The 21,620-nt window shown below is 45.6% G+C and overlaps 1 pseudogene; it reads right to left on the bottom strand.

Moving 5' to 3' along the window:
- Positions 1 to 15,507: 15,507 nt before the first annotated feature.
- Positions 15,508 to 16,467, bottom strand: LOC141477820 (olfactory receptor 10A2-like; annotated as a pseudogene).
- Between the last annotated feature and the right edge of the window lie 5,153 nt (positions 16,468 to 21,620).

The following is a 21,620-nucleotide window of genomic DNA, read 5'->3' as shown; positions in this document are numbered from 1 at the left end:
GCAGAAGAGTGTGCCCTGGACTTCACATTCAGTAAGGATCTGGGATATGCAGATAGCAGTTTATTTCACTTATACAAGCACTTCATTCTACTTTTCTCAGACACCTAAATTAAGATGATCTCAATGATCCCCTAAATGTGTCTTGTTCTCATTGTTGGTTTTAAGCAGATCTTCATGACTAGCTTTATCAGAAAAGTGGGATTGTCTTTCTAAAAGTAAATGTCCAAAGTCATTTCAGATGTCCTAAAATTCCCAAGACATTTACACTGGGTTGGCAACTGTCATACATGATTTATGGGTGCCCTTAAGATATGGCAGCTGGAAGCCAGATGGCATACTTTAGACATTTCTGTTTAGAAGCGTGGATCCCGCCTGCAGTGTCTTTCAGATACATACATTGGACTCCACCTCTCACAGCCTCAGACCTCAGCATCCTGTATCTCTGTATGTGAACTAGTTCTGCAGTCCTGTTGAAGTCAAGGTTGAGAAAAGGACAGCTGCAGAATGTGATCAATTTGTCCTAGTCTTGATACCTAGGATGACAGAAACTGCTCTGGGAGCGTCTGTTTCTCACCACTGACTCTAATGAAGCCCAAAAGGCTAGCTTATATCTGAATTCCTATCATGTAGGTATCTGAAGATATGTGACGAATGTTTTACTCCTGACCCTACAAAGAGGCACTTTTTACAGCCTTTAGGTGCCCAACACTTCATTACAGGACAAGACAGACTTCTTTTCTGTCTCTAGATCACCTTGTTGTCTCTCTGTCTGTGAGGACTCCATGTCACATCTCAGAGCTTTCATTTTCACATCAGATTATCTTCTCTCTGCTTCCTTTGCCATTCAGTTTCACTCCAGGGATTCTGAAATCTATCCACCATTTCTCTCTGTCTTAAGTTTAGTGACACCCTTCATACACTTTTCTATTCACCAAATTGGTTTCCAATCCACTAGAAGGCAGAAGTTCCTCATGCCTGGTCCATCTCTCTGCATGTCCCAATTACCTGCCCAAAAACACGTAAAAACTTTGTTTCTTCCATCTGAACATGGGAGGTGGTGTGCATTTCTCCAGGCATCCTTTGTGCTCCCCCCACACTTTCTCAGAATCCCTGTGAACTTTTCTTGTTCTCATAAAATGTTTCTCTCATTTTTTACTTCAGTTCCTGTCTGTAAATATTCTTTTATGCTATGGAAAATAAGCCTTGCTTGCTGGTGCTTGCTTTCAATTGTAGGGGCTGAAGTTTGCAAAGTCAGTTGGTTTGAGTCAATTTGTTTGATTGGCTGGCATGGACAGAGCATGAATTTGGGACATTTCATCTTTCTGTATGCATTCCCTGGCCTGAAGAGATAGATGTTCAATTCAGAGAGAAACCACAGAATATGCCAAATCAGGGACTGTCAGGGAATCTGGCCTTGTGTCAATAAAGAATTTAGACTAATCTATTCCTCCCTTGTCGTATTTGGATTTCCATTTGAAACAATAAACTTCTGCTCACAGATACAATGACTAGCAATACCTGTTTAATTTGCTGGTCATAATTTGTGTGCTATGTTTCCTGAAGACAGAGATGTGAGGGAACAGGAATAGTTGCCTGCTCTGCAAGGGAAGGCAAGCCAGGGACTGAGAGTGACAGCAAAGCAGACAGGAGCTGCACACCTCACCAGCAATGGCAGCAGTCCCACAGTACAAACAAAAAAAGGAGCAGAGCAGAGTCATTGACAGTAACCAGTCAGCCAACAACTGACTGCCAGAGGGAAAGGGATGTAGGGAAACACGGCACCACTAAGTTCAATGTGTTAAATGGACCAAGCAAAGGATAAGCTGAGTGGGGGAAAGTTTTACTCTGACATACACATGCAAACACACAATTAAGTGAGATTTGCTGAAATTACCATTCCAGTGAGCCAGCATAGTGAAGTTGAGTGGAAGATGACACTCTCCAGACAGCCTCAGGACTTGATTCTTGGGTGGCAGGTTGGCACCAACATGTGAAAGCTTCTCTTCATCTGCATGCTGTAGCAATATTACTCCCCTGTACTTACTACAGCAGATGTCAGTGAAGGCCACCAATCACAAAGTCCACAATCATGTCATTCCAGCAATTTCAGATGTTGTTCTCTTGTTGATCCAAGGTTGTTCACATTATCCAGATCCTGTTCGCACTGTAACTCAGCTCTTGTACAAAACAAGGCCATGATAGTCCCATGTTAGCTAGACAAATCCCTAGTAGTGAAGTAGGTTGAAATTTAGGCCAGGAACTCAAGTAGTCTGGGTGAGGTAAAAACCAGCAAGATACAAGGCCAGGCACAGCATACCTGTGGCATAGATAGGACAAGAAACAAAAAGAGGACCTAAGCTTAAACACTTAAGTTGTGAGCCAATTGCAGAATGGAGTTTCCAGATGAGTATTCCTACAATTTTCTCATAACTTAGTTGTGTCACAGCAGATTAATACAAGGTTAAGCAACCACATTATATCAGTGCTGACCTTGAACAAAGCCAACTAAACTCTTGGGGAAAGGAGAGATGAGACCACAGAGAAGGATTACAAAGAATGATGTTACAGGCAGCTCAGGGCACTTAAAGCCTGTTGCTGCATCCAGAGTCTCATCAAGTCTGAGAATGTCATCATAAGTAATTTGGGAGCATTGACTGAGGAGTCACTGACATCTAGAAATCCCAAGCTGCCCAGCAGAAAGTACATGGGGTTTTAAAGCCACAGGTGGCTGATGACTGTGACAACAATGGCGAAGTTCCCCAGGCAAGTTATGACATTAACTATTGAGAAAAGCATGGAAAGAAAATACTGTAAAAGAGTTGTCTGTCCTCTGAATCCCCCTGCTGTTATGTTTTCTCAGGACTGCACTGTGCCAGCTGTTAATCTGACACCCTCTCTCTGAAACACCTGTGAGGTTTACTAACAGGATCAAGAGAAAAAGAAAATCAGAACAGGATTGTTTGGGAGATTTAGGTATTGTGTTACAAGGGAATAAATTAAAAAGGTCATGGTTTATTTTGTTCTGTAAATGATCCCACAAGCACAAGAGGGTCAGCAAATGTCCTTTTGTGCTAAACTCCATGAGCCTGAATACTTTATGTGACTCCCAACAGTACTGTGAGTTACATGTCAGGATCATATCAGTAGTCAACAGGTGAAACCTGGCTAATCAATAAATTTTCGGTACATTAATTGTGTTGATTAATGGTTTGTGCACTTTAGTAAGAATAATCCATTTGTCAGCTCATAGCTACAGAATCAGCAAATTACAGAATCATGCAGGATGAAGGGACGTCTGGAAGTTTCCAGTCTGGCCTCCTGTTTGAAGCAAATTGCTCAGGGACCTATCCAGTCCAGTTTGGAGTATCTCTTAGTATCTCTGTGGTAATGCCACAGCCTCTCTGGGCTCCTATGTCTGTTCAGTCTCAGTGAAAGGTATTTTTTCTTAAACTGAGTTGGTTTTTGCCATGGTATAACTTGTATCTTATGCTCTTCACCCTAATGCTATATACCTTTGAGAAAATTCTGTATCAATCTTCTCTACGCCCTTCTATTAGGTAGAGGAAGAGAGTAATAAGCTCCCCTCGCAGCCTTCTCTTCTTAAGGCTGAACAAAAAAATTTCTCTTAGCTTGTCCTCCACTGAACTTCTTACAATTTGTCCATGTCTGTCTTGTAATGCAGAGGCCAAAACCAGGGAAATTACTCCAATTTGTCCTCTCCCAAGTGCTGAACAGAGGAGAAGGATCAATTTGCTAGACATATTGACTACTCTCTGTTACAGCTCAGAATGCAGTTGGCCTTACTTGCTGCAAGGATGCACTGTAGACACATGCCTTACTTGTGCACCAGGACACAAAGATCTGTTTCTGCAAAGCTGGAGACTAACTGTTTTTAGCCCTCATCCCCCAAGCCAGCATAGTGGTGTTGTGTCACAGATGTAAGACTTTGTGTTTGCATTTTTTAAACATGAGAAGATTTCTTTCAGTGCATTCCCATCCAAATACTTCTGAATAGCAGCCTGTCTTTCTAATGGGCATAAATTTGTGTAATCAGTAGTTGGCCACAAGGGTGATATCTGTGGGAGAAAGTAATGAACTGTCAAGTGTCAATCAAAATCTGTTTCACCCAGCTCTGAAACCAGCGCCAACATCCAGGTGTATGTGGGTGAGGGACATGGGAATTGCACAGCAAAAGTTTACACATTCAGAGAAGCACATGGTGTTCCTGGTGAAACATGTACAAAGTATGAGCTAGCAGCCAATACAGGCGGCTAGACACACTTTTGGTGGGGGTAGGATGGGAGAGGACACTACATGCAAAAGGATATATACACTCTGAAGGGACAGCAGTGTGTCAGTAAGTCACACTACAGAACGTACAACCTGTGAAAGGACTATGACCCATGAGCTACTCACGCTGGAGCACGGACAGTTGTGAATGGACTGAATTGCACCTATATGCCTTGTTGAATTGGGCACGCTTGAACAGAGCGCTAATGTCTGCTAAACTGGCAGAAAACCAATAAGCCTAGGGTGGCAAAAAGAAGCTGTTGTGCATAAACTAACAGAAAATGCTTATGCATACCACTTCAACCTCCTATGCTGCCTATAACCTTAGAATCATAGAATCGTCCAGGTTGGAAGAGACCCTTGGGATCATCGAGTCCAACCATCTACCCTACACTACAAAGTTCTCCCCTATACCATATCCCCCAACACCACATCTAAACGTCTCTTAAACACATCCAGGGATGGTGACTCAACCACCTCCCTGGGCAGCCTGTTCCAATGCCCGACCACTCTTTCTGTGTTGGAGCTTGAAGCCGTTCCCTCTTGTTCTGTCATTAGTTACCTGTGCGAAGAGACCAGCACCAACCTCTCTACAGTGTCCTTTCAAGTAGTTGTAGAGAGTGATGAGGTCTCCCCTCAGCCTCCTCTTCCTCATACTAAACAGTCCCAGCTCCTTCAACCGCTCTTCATAGGATTTGTCTTCCAGGCCCTTCACTAGCTTCGTTGCCTTCCTCTGCACTCGCTCCACCACCTCGATATCTCTCTTGTATTGAGGTGCCCAAAACTGGACACAATACTCCAGGTGTGGCCTCACCAGTGCTGAGTACAGGGGCACAATCACCTCCCTACTTCTGCTGGTCACGCTATTTCTAATACAAGCCAGGATGCCGTTGGCTTTCTTGGCCACCTGGGCACACTGCCGGCTCATATTCAGCCGCTTGTCAATTAGAACCCTCAGGTCTCTTTCTTCCAGGCAGCTTTTCAGCCACACTTCCCTGTGGCTGCTGTAGCGCTGCTTGGGGTTATTGTGGCCCAAGCGCAGAACCTGGCACTTGCCCTTGTTGAAACTCATACCATTGATTTTGGCCAAATGATCCAGTCTTTCTAGGTCTCAACTATCTATCAATCTATCTAGGTCTCAACTCAATCTGTCTAGGTCTCAACTATCTAGGTCTCAAACCTTACTAGCTTTGTATTGATAGGTTGAATGTAATCCACAGCAAAAATATAGGAAGTCGACACGAGCTGTTGTTCGGGGAGACAGTCAAATAAATTTCTCTGTCTTAAGTTTTTTTTGCCTGTGATGGTAATTGGTGGAAGACATGGGCAACATCATGATCTGTAATAGAATCACAGAATGGTTTGGGTTGGAAGGGACCTTAAAGATCATTGAGTTCCAACCCTCCTGCCATGGGCAGGGACACTTCCCTCTAGACCAGGTTGCTCAAAGCCCTACCCAGCCTGGTGTTGAACACCTCCAGGGATGGGGCATCCACAGCTTCTCTGGGCAACCCGGGCCAGTGCCTCACCACCCTCTCACTAAAGAATTTCTTCCTGAGATCTTATCTAAATTTCCACTCTTTCAGTTTAAAATCATTACCCCTCGTCCTATCGCTACACTCCCTCCCCATCTTTCCTGTAGGCCCCCTTAAGATATTGGAAGGCTGTTATAAGTTCTTCCCGGAGCCTTCTCTTCTCTAGGCTAAACAACCCCAACTCTCTCAGCCTGTCCTCATAGGAGAGGTGCTTCAGCTCCCTGAACATTTCTGCTGCCCTCCTCTGGACCCACTCTAATAGGTCCATGTCCTTCTTATGTTGAGGGCCCCAGAGCTGTACACCCTCCTCCAGAGGAGGAGGTCTCACCACAGCAGAATAGAGGGACAGAATCACCTCCCTCGACCTGCTGGCCACACTTCTCTTGATGCAGCCCAGGTTGTGGTTGGCTTTCTGGGCTGCCAGTGCACATTGCTGGCTCATGTTGAGTTTCTCATCAACCAACAGCCCCAAGTCCTTTTCCTCAGGGCTGCTCTCAATCCATCCTCCACCCAACCTGGATTTTTGCCTGAGATTGCCATGACGCAGGTGCAGGATCCTGCACTTGGCTTATTGAACTTCATGAGGTTTACACAGGCCCACATCTCAAGCCTGTCAAGGCCTGTCTGGATGTCATCTCTTCAGTCCAGCGTGTTGACTGCTCCACACACCTTGGTGTCTTTAGTAAACTTGCTGAGGGTGCACTCAATCCCACTGTCCATGTTACTGAGAAAGATGTTGAACAGCAGCAGTCCCAGTTCTGACCCCTGGAGTAGTATCTAGTACTGGAGTCCCCAGCATAAGAAGGATATGGACCTGTTGGAGTGAGTCCAGAGGAGGACCACAAAGATGATCAGTGGGTTAGAGCACCTCTCCTATGAAGACAGGCTGAAAGAGGTGGACTTATTCAGCCTGCTGAAGAGAAGGCTTTGGGGAGACCTTATAACAGCCTTCTGGTACCTGTATTGTAAACACTAGTCTTCAAATGTTTTTGCAGAGAAAATAATGGAAATACTTCTGTGTGTATATATATATAAAAAAGACGGCCCCTTACTGAAAAGCATCTCATGAACTGTTTAAAAGTTGTTTTCAGTGTTATATTTTTTTCCTTTCATGCATCCATATCTTTTGAATCACCTTTCATTTAAGTCCAGGTAAGTCATACACCTGGTGGGAATGGAATTAATTTCATCAAATTGAGCCACACAGGCATAATTCTGATATACAGGCTACCTCAGAGGTAATAAAAAGAGAGAAGTAATTATGGAATTCAATTGATTCAACTTTTCCTTAGAGCGTTGTTTCATAAATATGAAGGAAGCATCGGGCATTTTCTTTGACCAAGTGGTGGTCTTGTCCTTTGTGACTACCCGCCTAAAGATAAAGGGCTAATTTATTTTTAGATTTTGGGGGGAATAAGAGGTAATAATATCTCTTGAAAAATCCTTCTGTAGCATTTATGCTCCAGTGTGTAAATCTCACCTGCATCCAGATATCTATAATAAGAAGTTGTACACCCAACAACACCCTGTCATCTAGCCAATCATCGATTAGCCCCAAAAGGGTGGTGGTTGGCTTTTGTGTACAAGGCCATGGGTTGCTGGATGACTGTTGCTCTTCTTTCTCAGGAGGATGTAGACCCAGAAATATTTTCCTGAATATTTTTGTCTTTTCGCCTTTCCCACCCCCCTCCAATACAGTCCATCTCCAGCCTCTTCCTATCTGATTATAGAATTTATTTCCTCCAGGTTCTTAAGTTCCCTCTCTTCCCAACCCCAGTTTAGTCATAAGTATGTCCAAGGCACTAGCAAGTCAATTTAGCTCCCCAGCCTCTTCTAAACTGTGTGACTGTTGTTCTGCCAACAGAAGTAATTTGTAGTGCTCTAACATTTTCTTCAGTTTAATCCACAGCTGCAATCCCCTCACCCAAATCCCCCATTCCTTCTCAGTGAGTCCTGAAGCACTCATTTCCCTCTTGGAGGAATTTTAGCAATACAACTCATGGTCAGGGTAGCTGAGGAATACATGGGAAGCTTCTGGGTAACAAAATGGTCCTCATTACACAGCACTGAACCTCCACCCAACAGGAAAGAGCTGCCACCTCCTTGGTTCATGCCTTGCCCCCTCCCTCCCTCTTTACCTCCCCCCAGATTATAGAAGTAGCCTTTGAATTGTGAAATCGGACATAGAAATATGGGGTCAGATTTACTTCACATAAATTTAGATGTGGAAAATACATTTAGATGATACATTTATCAAGGCCTATTTATGACCAATTAAGTTTTCATTAGACTAAGTGGAAATGAGTCAATGCATGCCAGGTACTTTTATTATTAATAAAAATTATTTAATCATTTTGCTTAGACTGATAGATCTTGAGCTTATTTACATATAAAATTAAAATTTATCCAAACCTTTATGCCAAAATCCATTCCTTTTGTATATTTGTAGAGAATATCAGAATGTTCCATCGACATCACAAGTTTATTTATAATTATTTAATCTTAACAACATCAGAGTTTAAGGCAGCTCCAACCTCATCAATCTTATTGGCAATAAACTGGCAAAATTAATGGAAAGGAAAGCAAAGAATATAATAAAAGGAAACAACTTATGGTCAAAAGTAAAGTCATCCAGCCCCTACACTGGTTGGACTCCCTCTGGTATATATGCTTATAATATTACTCACAAGTTTGGCTCTAACCAATCACAATCACAGAAATGAACTCGTGATTTACAGCCTAAAGAACCGTCACTGATTCTGTGAATAAATTATTCTCCTGGTTTTAAATCAGTTTAAATGATGAAACTCCAAGTATTTCAAAGTCTAATCATTACCCTCCTCCGGGTGTGAAAACACACATACATACATTCACAAAACCAGCATTTTGTTGAATAACTCTTACACTAAAGGATTACATATTACAGTTTCCTGGATCACAACTGTGCTAATAAAGGTGAGTAACTTTGTAAGACACTTCTTATCTTACTGTTCTAGCCATTATATTGTATAGTTTGATTTCATTAATATTGAACTACAATGGATATTTTTACTTCAAAAGAGAAGAACAATTTTAATGAGATTAGCCTTGGTAAATGTTGGGATTACTCTAAACTAAACCTACTTGTCTAATTGCTTTTTAGGTCTCAATTAATAATCCATATTCCTGGGAGAAATAAACTCCAAAGAGTGATTTTCTTCATCCTAGAAAAGAAATCTAGGATTGTTAGGCTTGAATCTTCCTCTGCAGATCTGTATCTCTGTGTAAAGATCATAAGGAAATGCAATGACTAGATCACTGGTGCTTGTTGAAAGCTTGCCTTGGGGCCTAAATTTCAGTCCGGATTCTGGATCACAAACATTCTTTTCACATGAGCCTGAGTCTGAAATATATGTCAATGAAACCAAATACTCATGTAAATTTCAAGCCACAGTTACTTTTCCATACATTTTTGTTATGCGCTGAAGGTAAATGGAAAGTCTTAATTTTTAAAATGGAATGAAAGAGTGAAATTAAACATGTAATTGCTGTTTGGGATGTAAGACCCAAGAAGAACATTCAGAAATGTTCATTTGCTCAAGGAACTTCAGAAACAGGCATACCTAACACCAATTTTTGTAACAGATCCAGCTAGATGTGGACAGGACATTGAGTGCAAACCTCCCTCTGTTTACTCTTGTTGTTATTTATTTTTCAATTTTCTCTAGGCATTCGCATGGAAAAGGAAAATTGGACAGTAGTCACTGAGTTCATCTTTCTGAGATTCACTAGCTGTCCAAATCTACAGATAGTGCTTTTCACATTATTTCTTATCATTTATCTCCTCTCACTTGTGGGCAATGTTCTTATTCTCATCATTGTTTTATTTGATTCACGTCTTCACAGAGCTATGTAGTTCTTCATTAGCAACCTCTCATTAGTAGAAACCTGGTACACAACAGTCACAGTACCTAAAAGGTTAGCCAACTTTTTGATGGAGAAACACACCATCTCTGCTTCAAGCTGCATTGCTCAGTATTACTTCTTCTTCTCTTTTGGTGCCACTGAACTGTTCCTCCTTACAGTCATGGCATATGACCCCTACCTGGCCATCTGTAAACCATTACATTACTCCACTATCATGAACCCGAAGACCTGCATAACTTAGCCATGATCTGTTGGTTGTTAGGATTCATCTGCCCTATTTTTCCTTCTGCCTTGTTCTCCAGGAATTCCTTCTGCACTAACATAATTAACCATTTCTCCTGTGATGCCGATCAGCTGTTCCAACTTTCATGCAGTGACAAGTACAGGATACAAATTGTGGGTTATACTTTCAGCTCTGTCATTATAATGTCCTCTGGCCTTTTCATCATGACTTCGTACCTCCAAATCATCATGAGCATCCTGAAGGTAACATCAGGGGCAGCATGCAAAAAGACATTTTCTACCTGTGCCTCACGTCTCTCTGTAGTCACCATCTATTTTGGGACTTTTATCTTTATGTATGTCCGGCCTGCAGTGAAATATGACTCCTATATCAAGAAATATGACTCCGATATCAAGAAAGTGGCTGTTTTTTATTCAATAATTACACCATTGCTGAATCCAGTCATATACTCAATAAGGAATAAGGATGTGAAACTGGCCATAATAACAATTTTCTTAAAGAATAAAGGTTAAGATTTAGAATTTTCAATGTGTTTTCTCAAATGCTTGATGTATCTGTACTGTGTAGGGATTAAAACACATTGAAGTTTGAAGTGAAAATTTTGTCTCCTGTTTTGGCTGGACTAAAATGCAAGTCATGGTTTAGACCACTCATCTATACATGCATGCATCTGCATCTTAAAAAGGTATTCAACTCACCGGAAGTCTGTCGTTTAGTTTAATACTCTGTGAATTAGGTGATTTATTTTGTAAGTCTTTTTCCTTTATCACTGTGTAGGTGAGTGCATAAAATAAACATATGAAGTGTAAAAGGGCTCATTCTAAACCGATGTAAAATTCTCATCTGAAAATAAATAAACAGTTGATGTGAAAGAATTAACATCAGTAGCAAGGTCTCATGAATGCAACAACCATGATTTGCGTGCTGTATCCTCATGGGCATATTAGTTTCTCCATTTTATTTTAAGCGGTATCGTACAGTTTGATTCAGCTGCCCAAGCATGTATGTCTAGTACTACTTTTAGATGTCCTAACATATCCTGTCTATTGCCATTAGAGAAATGTTTTCAATTATTCAAGATATCTGCATGGGGATGGCAGATATGACACAGGAGCTACAACCTCAGACCCTTTTGGAAAGGCAGATAAAGACTCGGTGGGTTATCCTGGGGCACCTCAGATGACACTAAGTGCTTATGTTCAGGCACGCTCGTACTCTGGTGTTTCAGCTGAATCTTACCCACTACTCTTTTGTCTGTATTGACTAGATCTTCAAAGAATGTAGCTGGAGACTGGATGCTTCTTCATTTGTACACTCACACGGCTCATTATAATTTTCCACATACACTTATCCAGTGATATCCAGTGTGTCCACTCAGCATATAGGAGAGCTGTGTCCTTCTACAATAACAGCTACAGGTGAGACTGTATCCTAGAATATCTGAGCTGACACTAGGTCAACTGCCACTACACCCGTGAACTAGTTACACTGGGGCTGAATTCAGCTTTTCGTATACATGCAGATGATATTGGTAAGAAGAATGAGGTGAATTGTTGAGATGAACTAAACACAACTGGATATTGTGTGCCCATATGCCCATATCTTTCTTGTATGTATAGGAAGTATATTGGAATACTTGAGCAAGTCCACTTGAAGGACAGCAAGATAATTAGGGTGCAAGAGCACACTAGCAAGAGCAGTCTTGTCCCAGGAGACACTAAGGGAGCAGGGTTTCTTCAGCCTGAAGAAGTCTAACTGCAGATTGTACTGCTTCCTCTCCTGCCTAATGGAGGGTGTGGAGAAGACAGAGGCAGAGTTTGCCTCTTTAAGGGTGCAGAATGGAAAGTGAAGGTGTAAAGAATACAGCCTGTCCTGTTGGAACGAGTCCAGAGAAGGGCAATGAAGATGATCAGAGGGCTGGAACAAGTCTCCTATGAGGACAGGCCGAGAGAGTTGGGGTTGTTCAGCCTGGAGAAGAGAGGGCTCCAGGGAGACCCTATAGCAGCCTTGCAGTACTTCAAGGGAGCCTGCAGGAAAGATGGGGAGGGAGTCTACCATGGAGTGTAGCGATAGGAGGAGGGGTAACAGTTTCAAACTGAAAAAGGATAATTTTAGATTATAGTAGTTGTGGATGCCCCATCCCTGGAGGTGTTCAAGACCAGGTTGGATGGTTTAGGGGAAGAGGGTTAGATGGTCTAGTGGAAGCCCATGGCATGTTGGAACTCGATCTTTAAGGTCCCTTTCAACCCAAACCATTCTATGATTCTATGAAAGTTTTTTGAGAATTTCTAAGTAGGGTTTTAATGGATTTGTAAATAACATCATATGTATGGCTTTAAAGAGTGTTTTCGGTCCTGGAGTGCCCTTTTCTAACATTCAAGGAGAATCAGCTACAGGAGAGGGAGGCTTCCATTATGTACTATATCATATCTACCAGCATCATGATAACTCTGCTGACTTTATTTACAATACTTCCTTTGAACATCATGGGGTAACAACCAGGCATACAGACACCTACGTGAAACACCTTTAAAGGTTCAGCCAGATAGCTGGAACTGTCCTAATTTCAGTAACAATTCAGTTACCCAAACTGTATGCATGTAATGAGTTAAAATTCTCTCTAGACTCCAGTGAGTTTCTTGAGGTGGCATCTCCAAGTACCCAAACACAGCTGGTGCTACTTAAGATGCCATAGGGTCACACATTGCATGGAGCTGGTTGATATGCACTGGACATAAGTGTGACCCAAAACTTCCTGAATTGTCTGCTAGTAGTCAGATAGGATATGTCTGGGGCTCTGAAATTGGACTTTATGCCTATGTGTGGGTAATTAAACACTAGAGATAGCGAAGAGGAGTTCTTCACTGCCTGCCATCTACATATAACCACTAGTTGCCTATTTCCCAAGTTGTCATTTTAGCTCCTTCTGCAGTCAAAGGACAAATCACATTTAGAGTTTAGTTAATGGTTTTGGTAAAACTCTTAGAGACTCATATGTTCCATTCTGACAGCTCTGTTGCCTCGCTGCTAAAATGCTGACAAATATTCAGGGCATCAGTTTCCACATACACTTATGTAATCTGAATGGCTCAACAGTAGCAGAAGACACCTTCTCCCCTCCCCTGTGAAATGTAAAATGAACAACAAGATAAAAACACAAAAAAAGCCCCAAACCAAACAAAAGAAAAGATCCAGAACAAGCCCATATTTATTCTTCCTCCATCCTCCACCCCCATCTCTGTCATGATAGGTTGGAGTGTTCAATTTTCTCAGAGGTATTGGGCTCAAACACCTAGAAGTAGCGCCTACATTTTAGAAAGACAATGAAAAAATCAAAGTCTCAAAAAGGGAGTGATAATAAACCTAATTACTCTTAGATGCATCCAGAGACTTACTGAAATTCAATCTCTTATTCTTAACTATAGGAGTGCATTGGAACAGCTAATTGAGGCTCTCTGGTGCTGCATTCTTATGCAGAGAGTTATGCTTCCATTCAGTAAAATACAGCTAGGTCCTATCAGGAGGGTGCCTAATGCAATTTTTCATCTCCTGTGGAGACTTGGAACATCCTGTTTATCCTTCTGAATAGTCCATAACCAGCATTTCCTAGGAAATAAGGCTCCTACAGTAACGTATCCTTTACTGAGGTACATTAATGACAAGTGCTGAAGAAAACAAATAAACAAAACAAACTGCATTTAAACTTACTAGCAGAGAAGTGGGTAAATTATCTCTTAAGTTCCCCCTTTACTAAAATTAAAAATATACACTTAAAATTAATTTTTTTGTCTTTTCTGCACTGCAGCTCAGCTTTAGCAGGATGCCTAGGGAACTTCATACCTGTCTCCCATCTGTACACTATACCATAGCAGTAGGGGCACTACAGGTTTCAATCACATCCCGCCTCAAAACGTTGAGAACTCACCTCTCTTGCAGCACTACTTAATCATGACTACTTAGTCATGACTACCCCTCCCTCTGCTTCAAATGTCTAATCGTTGTTTTAACAACTGCATTTTGCCCCATCTGGAGTACTGTGTCCAGTTCTGGGCTCCCCAGTTCAAGAAGGACAGGGAACTGCTGGAGAGGGTACAGCAGAGGGCTACAAAGATGATTAGGGGCCTAGAACATCCCTCTTATGAGGAAAGGCTGAGGGACTTGGGGCTTTTTAGTCTGGAGAAGAGAAGACTGAGGTGGGATCTGATCAACGCCTATAAATACTTAAAGGGTGGTTGTCAAGAGGATGGGGCCAGTCTTTCTTCAGTGGTGCCCAGTGACAGGAAAAGAGGCAATGGACACGAACATAAGAAGTTCCATCTAAACATGATGAGGAACTTCTTTCCTTTGAGGGTGGCAGAGCCTTGGAACAGGCTGCCCAGGGAGGTGGTGGAGTCTCCATCTCTGGAGACATTAAAAATGCACCTGGACACATTCCTGTGCAACCTGCTCTGTGTGGACCTGCTTTGGCAGCGGTGTTGGACTAGATGACCCCCATATCCTTACAACCCCATATAATTCTGTGACTCTGTGATTTTCTGTAGCTTTTCAGTCCTCAGGATGTCCTGGAATAAGGTTGGCACTGGAGATGACGGACAGAGTCCATCATGATAAGGTGGTTGCACCATGTGGATTACAAGAGAAGGCAGCTCATACAACTGCACTTATGCTTGTCTTAAATATTTGTCCCTAAAACACAACAGGCAAAACTCAAGACACTTCACTCAAGTGAAGACAGCTCCCATGAGAGGTTTTTCTTACTCATGATCATTTTTCTTTTTAAGCAAATTTACCAAATGGCATGTTTTCTCCGACTCACTCTTGGAAGACTAAATGATGAGTCTTGGTCTCTGGAGGCTGCTGAGATAGAAGGAAGATGCCCATGTGCTAAGCTAAAACATGAGACAGATGAACCTTAGGAAATCTGACCCAGATTCTCTGCAATACCAGATAAAAAGGCACATACAGGCAGATGTCACACTTTCATACAGGCACTTACGAACCTTGATCATGTAGAAGACTGCCTTCAGTTTCCTACTCTTTCAGACAAAGCTGGAGATTATTTCCTCCCCGCTTCCAAATGACAGAAAATAGATGACTCCAAGGTCCAGTCATTTATCTATGACTGCTTGAATGAAGCTCTCAGGCACATCTCAAAAAATTTTATATGTGGCATAAAGAAATAGTAACAGAGAGATGCAAGATACAAATTAACACTATGGCCCAGGTGACAAGATGCCTGTCCAAGACATTGCAGTCTCTGCTACAATGACTGTACTGTATGAAATAGTGTTTTTATTGGAAACGAAGACTGAAACCTCATTTTTCATCAGACAGTGTAAGGTGGTATATCATGAATATTGAAGGAGTAAGAATCACATATGCTCATACTGGACAGAAGAAGCACAAAGAATCCAAGTGGAGTTTGAGATACATTCATTTTCCAAGTGCTCAAAGTTATGAGGGTGTTTAATAAAAGTCAAGCATAAAAGAAACAAAAAAATACAAGTATATAGAACAGAAGAATGATTCTTTTCAAGCAGAATAAGTTTATATCTTCCTCAGCTATAATTTTGATTAGTACTCCTTTCACTTCCTTATTTCTCAGACTGTAAATCAGGGGGTTTAATGTGGGAATTATGGCTGTGTACAGCAGAGCTAGGACTTTCTTGGTGTCTTGTGAATGACTGGATTTTGGCCGTAAATAAATCAAGGTCCCACTTGCATAATACGTGTTACAACACTAAGGTGTGAGGAACAGGTGGAGAAGGTCTTGTGTCTGCTCTCTGCAGAGGAAATCTTCAGGATGCTGGAGATGATGCAGGCATAGGATACCAGAATGAGAAAAAATGGTGTAAAGATGACCAGTGCTGTGGCTATAACGATCTGCTTTTCGTATGAAGAGGTGTCAGTGCAGGAGAGCATAATGAGGGGGGGAATATCACAGAAGAAGTAGTTAACCTTCCTGGGCCCACAAAAGGGCAATGCAAACACCCAAGCTGTCTGCACCACGGACACAACATTACCACTGCAGCATGACAACAGAACCAAGGAAAGACAAACTCTGCTGTTCATGATGATTGCATATCTAAGGGGGTTGCATATGGCCACGTAACGGTCATAGGCCATGGCTGCCAAAATGTAACATTCAGTGGCTCCTAAAAAAATCACACAATAGAGCTGTGTGGCACAGCCCATGTAGGAAATGCTCCTGTCCTCTGACAGAAAGTTTACCAGCATCTTGGGAACAACGATCGATGCTGTGGAAATATCCAGGAAGGACAGGACCCGGAGGAAGAAGTACATGGGCATGCAGAGGGAGGGGTGCACTGTGACCATGAAGATGAGAAGGTTCCCGATGATGGTGATGGTGTAAATGAAGCAGAATGTTAAGAACAGCAAGTGCTGCAGTTCTGGGTGTTTGGCTAACCCAGAGAGGACAAATCCTGACAGCAGAGTGTGGTTTCCTGGTTCTGGTCCATCTCTTGGCTTCATCTGGGAGGAATCAAAATGGACAGACTGTCAGAGGGGTAGTCACTGCACCAAAATCTCGGTGCTTTAGCCAGTTGCTGAAGGGAGGAGTCTCTTGGGCATCCCTGGAGAGCCACTGGATCAAAGGGTGCAACTCTATAGCAGGCCTAGCTGAACAAAGGAAAAAGGCAATGGCTGTGCATGCTGAAAGTGCCTTATGTTAGGGCTCTCTGCATTTCATAGTTTGGGATAGTGACCAAGCATACACCTATGAGGAGTTAGTATGTTGGCTCCACTATGGGTGTATGGTTAGTTGCTGAGAACATGGGCTCCCCTCACATGTCAGGTTTGTGGTCCCAAGTGGTTCCGTAGGTGCTTTCTGCACTGAAGAGAAAGTTCAGATAACCACCAAAACACCCACAATCCAAAGAAAGCACAACCAAAACAAAGGAAACCCAAATACCCATTGTCTATAGACAGGCAAAGGAAGAAGGAATAATCAGAGGGAAAGATACCCAGAGAGAACACTAATAAAGTCAGAGGTGAAGCTCGGTACCATCTGCTTCATTAGTCACATTGCCTCATTACCCTGATGAGTGTTGCTGTGTGCACGATGCCGACGGGGTATTCATGCAGTGCTGTGCCGGCCGTGGTAGCTCGGTGGTTTTCTTCTGCCCAGAATGGGAAACTGATGCACAGGAAGAGAGAAGAAATTAGCCTGCCACACAGGAGAAAGTGGTCGTTAATTCTACATTCTTCAGACTTCTCATCTCTTCCCAAAGGGGCAACCAACCACTGGACTACACAGGTAAATCTCAAGGCACAGAATGCATTTGGGCAGCAGAAATGTATCCATATATGGGGACAGAGTGGGGAAGCCCCTTTTCCACTGCATACACATGGACCTGGTCAAGAGACCAGAGAGAAAGACACATCATCAAAGCAAGAACAGCGCATACAGCCCTGCCATGACTCAACCACTCCTTGTACTGACTCCATCTGACTTCTCTTTCTGCCAAAACTTCACTCAGACAAGATGCCTTTTGTCAGTGGATTTTTATAACATGAACATGAAAGTGAAAGCCGTGAAATTGGGAGCCACAGATGATTTTAACTTACAATTACAATAAAGAAACTCCTAATGTGCTCAGGCATTTAAAGGTCTGATGATTTTTGAAAAGAATCTTTCTGGCTTTGACTGCTTCCATTACCACTGTGGTATTTGAAGCTCCAAATTTTGAGAGATACCTCAATATAACCTGTGCATAACAGAATAGAGAATGACATTAAAAATTCCTTTTAGCTTGTAATGGGACTTATTCACAATAGTCTTCTTAACTTGTTAGATCCATGCAGCTGAAGTAGAATCTACCTAATCCTGCTCTTTGATCCCTTATGAAAGTTTTAGACTATTGCTTTGGTCATCAGCTGTTAATTAAAGTCAATAAATCTCACAGCAGTCATTTGTTTACTGATAGGTTACTGCTTTACTCCCTAATGCAGAGCACCCCTCAGAAACAACTCCCACCTTGTGTAACTCTTGTTCAGTGGCTATGAGGACCTTCAAGTTTTTGTCTTTGTTCTTCCTTGGATCTGCTTTATGTATTCACAATAAGCATTTTGAAGTAAGTGTCCTGCCTTCATCAGTTTTGCCATCCAGTGCCTCCAAAATGGATCATGCGTATTTCACGAGAAGAATTTCCTTTGTTTTCTTACGTTAGGGACAGTGTTGGGCTGACGAGTCCTACAGTCAGCTTACATTACAGATTTTAAATTGTATTTTAAATGCAGATGCTCTCCATCCACAGCTTGAATAAGCTGTGACATTAGCACATGGTATATTCCATAGGACGTCAGACAAGTTTTCTCTGAAGCACCATAAACAGAATTGACCTGCCCTTCACACAGATTTCATAATGGCCGATATGCCACAGTCTATCCTCACAGAGAAGAAAAAGAATTTGTTAAAGCTGCTTCAATTTAATTGAAATAGTAGCACAGTCAGGGAGTTTCATGGAACAGGAGCACTCAAACTACATTGCGCACATGCATTTTGACTCTTCTTCAGAGATTACTCTATTCATTGAGGATGTAGAGAGGTGCAAGCTGGGCTTTAGTGCTATCCCAGGGTGCCTTGAATTCTCAAACACCTTTACGGAATCACAGAATTGTCAGAGTTGGAGGGGACCTTTAGAGATCCCCTAGACCAACTCCCCCGCTGAAGCAGAGTTGCCCAGGGCACATCACTCAGGACTGCATCAAGGCGGGTCTTGAAAATCTCTACACCCGAGAGATTTGTCTCTTGTGTAGGGTCCCGAGAGATCCCGAGAGCGCCTGGCGGCACTCGCAGGCAGAGGTTGGTAGCGCGACGAGCTCGGGAGAGCCCCCAGCGGCACCCCGAGCAGCGGGATGAGCATGCGTCGGGTCGGCCGGACGCACAGCGGCACCCGGAGGCGCACGGTGGTAGTGCGGCGAGCTCGGGGGAGCGCTCGGCGGCACTCGGAGGCACACGGTGGTAGAGCGGCGAGCTCGAGAGAGCGCCCGGTGGCACCCCGAGCAGCGGGATGAGCATGCGTCGGGTCGGCTGGATGCACAGTGGCACCTGGAGGCGCAAGTTGGTAGTGCGGGGAGTTCGGGGAACGCCCAGCAGCACTCCGAGGCACACGGTGGTAGCGCGGCAAGTTCGGGAGAGCGCCCGGTGGCACCTCAAGGAGCGAGATGAAGGAGCGGCCATATCGGGAGAGCGCTCGGCGGCACTCAGAGGCACACGGTGGTAGCGCCGCGAGATCGGGAGAGCGCCCGGCGGCACCCCGACGAGTGGGGTGAGGGCACGCGCGACTCAGATGAGGACTCGTCGGCACCCTGAAGGGCGGGGGGAGCGGCTCGGGCAGGTGGGATGTGCGCCCGTCGGCATCCCGAGGGGTGGGTTAAGGCTCGGCGGGATCGAGTTGGCGCCCGTCGGCACCTGGCGGGGCGGGATGAGGGTGCGTTGGGGTCTGCAGGACGCGCTGCGACACCCGGAGGAGCACGGTAGTAGCGCGGCGAGCTCGGGAGAGCCCTGCAGCACCCTGAAGAGCGGGATGAGCATGCGTTGGGTCGGGAGGAGGTGCAGTGACACCCGGAGGTGCAGGGTTGTAGCGCGATGAGCTCGGACAGTGCCCGTCGGCATTCCGAAGAGCGGGGTGAGGGTGCGTCGGGGTCGGGAGGACGCACAGCGACACCTGGAGGCGCACGCTTGTACAGCGGCGTGCTCGGACAGTGCCCGGCGGCACCCCGAAGAGTGCGGTGAGGGCACGGGTGAGTCGGACGAGGACTCGTAGGCACCGCAAAGGGCAGGGGAGCGGCTCGGGCAGGTGGGACGTGCACCCGTCGGCATCCCGAGGGGTGGGTTAAGGCTGGGCGGGATCGGGTTGGCGCCCGTCGGCACCCGGCGGGGCGGGATGAGGGTGCGTCGGGGTTGGGAAGACGTGCAGCGACACCCGGAGGCGGAGGGTGGTAGCGCGGCGAGCTGGGCAGAGCGCCCGGCGGCACCCTGAGGAGCGGTGTGAAGGAGCGGCCATATCGGGAGAGCTCTCGGCGGCACTCGGAGACGCACGATGGTAGCGCAGCGAGCTCGGGAGAGCGCCCGGAGGCACCCCGATGAGCGGTGTGAAGGAGCGGCCATATCGGGAGAGCGCTCAGCGGCAACTGATGAGCAGGATGAGCATGCGTCGGGTCGGGAGGACGCGCAGCGACACCCGGAAGCTCACGGGAGAGCCTCGCAGCACCCCGAAGAGCGGGGTGAAGGATCGGCGTGGTCGGGAGGAGGCGCAGCGACACCCGGAGGCGCAGGGTGGTAGCGCGGCTTGCTCGGGAGAGCGCCTGACGACACCCCGAAGAGCGGGGTGAAGGATCGGCGTAGTCGGGAGGAAGCGCAGTGACAGCCGGAGGCGCACGCTGGTACAGCGGCGAGCTCGGACAGTGCCCGGCGGCACCCCGAAGAGCGCGTTGAGGGCACGGGCGAGTTGGACGAGGACTCGTCGGCACCCCGAAGGGCAGGGGGAGCGGCTCGGGCAGGTGGGACGTGCGCCCGTCACCATCCCAAGGGGTGGGTTAAGGCTCGGCGGGATCGAGTTGGCGCCCGTCGGCACCTGGAGGGGTGGGATGAGGGAGCGTCGGGGTTGGGAGGAGGCGCAGCGACACCTGGAGGCGCAGAGCGGTAGCGCAGCAAGCTCGGCAGAGCGCCCGGAGGCACCCTGCTGAGCGGGGTGTATATACGGCGCGGTCGGGAGGCGGGCTGCGACACCCGGAGGAGCACGGTAGTAGCGCGGCGAGCTCGGGAGAGCCCCACATCACCCTGAAGAGCGGGGTGAAGAATCGGCGTGGTCGGGAGGACGCGCAGCGACACGCAGAGACTCACACTGGTACAACGGCGAGCTCGGAGAAGGGTTCGAGAGCTCGGGACTCTGTAGGGTTCCAGAGGGGCTCGTAGGGTTCCGTCGAAATCTGTAGGCTTCCCTAGGGGCCCGTGGAGTCCCATAGATTTCCGTAGGGCCCTGTAGGGTTGTGTAAGTGCCCGCAGGGGTTGGTAGGAGCTTGTAGGGTGCCATATGTTTCCGGAGGGTTGTGTAGGGTTCCGTAGGGGCCTGTGGTGTTCCCTAGGGGCCTGTAGAGTCTCGTACAGTTCCGTAGGGTCCTGTAGGTTTCCATAAGCGCCTGCAGAGGTCTGAAGGGGCCCGTACTGTTCCGTAAGGATCCATAGGGCTCCGTAGAGCTTCGTAGGTTCCCTAGAGGCCTGTAGAGTACCACAGTAGCCAGTAGTGTTCTGTAGGGGCCCGTAGGGTTCCTTCCATAGGGGCTGGCAGTGTTCCGTAGGGGCCTGTAGGGTTGTGTAAGTGCCCGCAGAAGTCTGTAGGAGTCTGTGGGATTCTGTAGGGTTCCGGAGGGTTCTGCAGGGTTCCGTAGGGACCCGTAGAGTTCCGTAGTGGCTGGTAAAGTTCCGTAGGGACCTGTGGGGTTCTGTATGGACCTGTAGGGTTCCGTAGGGGCCTGCAGGGTTCTGTAAGTGCCCGCAGGTGTCTGTAGGGTTCCGTAGGGGTCTGTAGGGTTCCGTAGGCGCCTGCAGTGTTCTGTAGGAGCCCATAGGGTTTTAGTGAGGTTCCGTTGTGTTGCTAAGGGTCTTGTAGAGTGCTGTCGCG

Source organism: Numenius arquata, unplaced genomic scaffold (assembly GCF_964106895.1).
Source record: "Numenius arquata unplaced genomic scaffold, bNumArq3.hap1.1 HAP1_SCAFFOLD_497, whole genome shotgun sequence".
NCBI lineage: Eukaryota > Metazoa > Chordata > Aves > Charadriiformes > Scolopacidae > Numenius > Numenius arquata.
Note: the sequence above shows the minus strand (reverse complement) of the source record. Positions and strands in the feature narration are given on the sequence as shown.